Genomic DNA, 3665 nt, shown 5'->3' with positions numbered 1-3665 from the left:
CCATTGCCAAGGTCTCGGAGTTCACAGGACCTCTAAGGCCAAGATTCTGACCTTCCGGAATTCTAAATGTGTATAATGTTGGCGTTCTTTCCTTTATTTCCCTTGGCAGGTCCTGAAGTGAACCTCAGTCATCGAGAAAGTGGCTTGGGAGTACCTTGCTTATGCAGGAGAGGAAAGCAGAGTGCAGAGATGTGGTTAACTGGAAATGCAGAGAGTCCAAGGGTTTCAGGTAACCTTACATTTAGCACTAATTTCCTTTAGGTTTTTTTTTTTTTTTTGAGACAGGGTCTTGCTCTGTCACCCAAGCTGCAGTGCAGTGGTGCAATCGTGGCTCACTGCAGCCTTGACTCCCTGGGCTCAGGCCATCCTCCCACCTCAGCCTCCCAAGTAGCTGGGACTACAGGCACACACCACCACACCCAGCTAATTTTTGTGTTTTCTGTGGAGATAAAATGTTGCCATGTTGCCCAGGCTGGTCTCAAACTCTTGGGCTCAAGCGATCCTCCTGCCTCAGCCTCCTGAAGTGCTGTGATTACAGGCAGGAGCCACTATGCCTGGCCTCTATTTCCTTTAGTTCTAAAAGACTTAGAGACAGGCTTGCAACCGGCTTCATAAATCTTACTGCAATGCCATTGTCCTGCTGGATGGAACGTCTCATCAGCTTCAGATAGTCCTCAAGAATACTCAAACCCTAAGCTATAAATCTGACCATCTGTCTGAAGTGGGAGGGGCATTCACTGTCTGTCCTTCCCCTGTCAGGCACCGTTCCTTTAGTCTGGTTCTTAGAGGCTCTTCTACCTCCACCAGCTCCACGCTGAATTACCTTCCCTTGGGAAGTTTCCCAGCTTATCAGCTTTGGGCATATCCAAACGTAAGCTGTAATGAGGGAACTATTTGTGGTTTGACTGTGGGAAATCATTGGTGGGTAGATCAAGGTCATAGCCACCAAGATGGGGTCAGAGAGTACCATAGTGATGCTCCAGTGTTTGAACCTCCTTACCATAGTCCTGGTGGGGTCCCAGACTCATCCTAGAAATAGGAAGACTGCTGGGTCACTGCAACTGACAGCACAGAAGACATTAGAAGATGCCACCATGAGAAAGACCTGTTGTGGCCAAGGTTTTGCCCTGCTTTCCACCTTCCCAACACTCATTATTGAAGGAAAGGCCTTTGGAGACTGGGCACACTTTACAGATGAGAGGAGGGAGGCCCAGAGAGGGTGGGGCTGGCATAATTTCTCCCAGAGAGTTAGTGTCTGAACTGGGTCTTGAACCTAGGTCTCAGGATCCCCAGCTTAGGGCTCTTTCTGCTCACCTTTTCTGGCTTTCACCATAATGTTGGAGAAGTCCCAGAGAAACAGCAAGAGGGCTTAAGAACTTCCCTGGTTCCCCAGGGGAACAATAGGCTTCCCTGCCTGATTGGAGGAGAGGGACGTCCCATCTTTTCCCTTCCTCCTGCCTGGGACCCAGCCTCGGTGAGAAACTGAGAAGTGGCGCAAGGCACCCTATAATGGCAGTTAGTCCAGAAGTCTGGTCCAGACAACTCTCCTTCTTTGCCTATGTCCCTCCGCTCTTGCCCCAACAGTAAGCATAGGGGATGTGGGAAATGAAATGGAAGCACAGTGATTTTTTAAGAATTCCTCCAGACTCAGAAATCAGTTCTGGAAAGCTTCTCATGATAGAGCAGTGGGCTATCCCAGGAATTCCAGCCCTGTATTCTTCACTAAAAAGTGGCATAGCCCAGGAACGTAGCCGTAATACCAAAACCATAATAACCACAACGTTTCACTTTAACACCAACGGAAGGGGCCAGTCCTGAGCGCGATGGTAACGCCTTCACTATGGAGTCAGTTATTTCAATAATACACCACAGTAGTGAAATATTTTAGGAATTTCACTATAATAGTCTTCCCACAGCACTGATTGTTATGGAGTGGGAAATTTCAGCAATTTCACCAGAAGACTAGTCATCCTGGAGTGCATGATCACGGGAAGCTCATGATAAAGCCCTTCACTGCACAGTAGGTCAGTTCAAGAGACCCACCCTAACACTGATCACTGTGGAGTGGGCTATCCCATGAACCTAACACTGGTCACTGTGGAGTGGGCTATCCCATGAACCTAACACTGGTCACTATGGGATGGATACTGCAGAGATCCCTCAATAACAAGAATGGAATAGGATGGCCCTAGAATGCATTGTAACAGTAATCACCATGGTGTGGGCTATCTCAGGAACCACACCGCAACCCTGATCACCATGAAATTGACTATTCAGAAACCGCGCTTTGGTGCTATTGATCAAGGCACAAATTCTGTGTCGGGTAGGTGCTCTGAGGCCCTGCGATTTTACATCAACGTTTGAGGAAAGGCTGTTCTGCCCTGAAGAGGGAGGCAGGACTGGGGGACAGTGAGGCATATATGGTAAAATAAAACTTACTTTCAAGCAGCCAGTTAATGAAAGAGCCCAGGAAGTATTTGTCCTGGGAAAAAAACCAGATAGCCCACATTAGTTGAGCACCTATTGTATGCTAGACTCTGTGCCTCTCATTTAATCCTCACAACAACCTTGCAATATAAGAATTATTGACAAGGAAAGAAGACTCACAGATGGCTCTGCCCCAAGATCCCTGAAGGTTCCACTTTGTGGAACAAAACACATTATCTGTAATTCAAGAATTCTCATGAGTTAGAGGGGCTGGCAGGATTATGCTAAGGCTTGGGAGAAGCTGAGAAGAAAGGGAAGCAGGCCCACCATGGACCTAAAACCCCCGCATATTATGATGCCATGTAACTCACTTAATTTAACATTTTAAACTAAGGGCAGGCTGGGCATGGTGGCTCACGCCTGTAATCCCAGCACTTTGGGAAGTTGAGGCAGGCGGATCATCTGAGGTCAGGAGTTCGAGACCAGCCTGGCCAACGTGGTGAAACCTCGTCTCTACTAAAAATACAAAAATTAGCCGGGCGTGGTGGTGGGTGCCTGTAATCCCAGCTACTCAGGAGGCTGAGGCAGGAAAATCACTTGAATCCGGGAGGTGGAGGTGCAGTGAGCCTTGATTGCACCACTCCAGCCTGGGTGACAGAGTGAGACTCCATCTCAAAAATAAATAAATACAAAAAATAAAATAATAAAATAAGGGCAAAGAGGAATAAACCACTAGTGTTTGAGCTCCTAGTCTGTTCTAGATAAATAACCAGGCATTTTCTCATGTAATCATCATATTATATTCCACATACACTAGAATACCATTGATTAAGATATGCATTATTTAATGTGCCACTAAGAAATTTTTAAATTGCCAATTAAATTATGAAATGCCATTGAATATACAAAGCATTCCAATTTAAGAAATTTACAATGTAAGGAATATGCGTGTCTTGCAAATGATGAACTATGTTAGCTTTGTGTGGGGAATGCTAATCATTCTCACCTGATGGAGGAAGAAACCGAGGCTTAGAAAGGGGAAGGGATTTGCCCAGGGTTGCGCAGTCAAGCAGAAGCAGAGCCTGCCTGGCTCTGAAGCCACGGCACATACTCTCTCTTTTAAGGGGACAGCTGCGGGCACATTTGCCTGGGAGACTCAAGTGAGTGAAGGGGCGCCATTGAGCTAGTCTCAGATGTGAACAAAATCTCAGAGGCAAATCCCAGAACATTCCTCAGGA

The sequence above is a fragment of the Papio anubis genome, chromosome 16 (genome assembly GCF_008728515.1).
Source record: "Papio anubis isolate 15944 chromosome 16, Panubis1.0, whole genome shotgun sequence".
In the NCBI taxonomy this organism is placed as follows: Eukaryota; Metazoa; Chordata; class Mammalia; order Primates; family Cercopithecidae; genus Papio; species Papio anubis.
Note: the sequence above shows the minus strand (reverse complement) of the source record.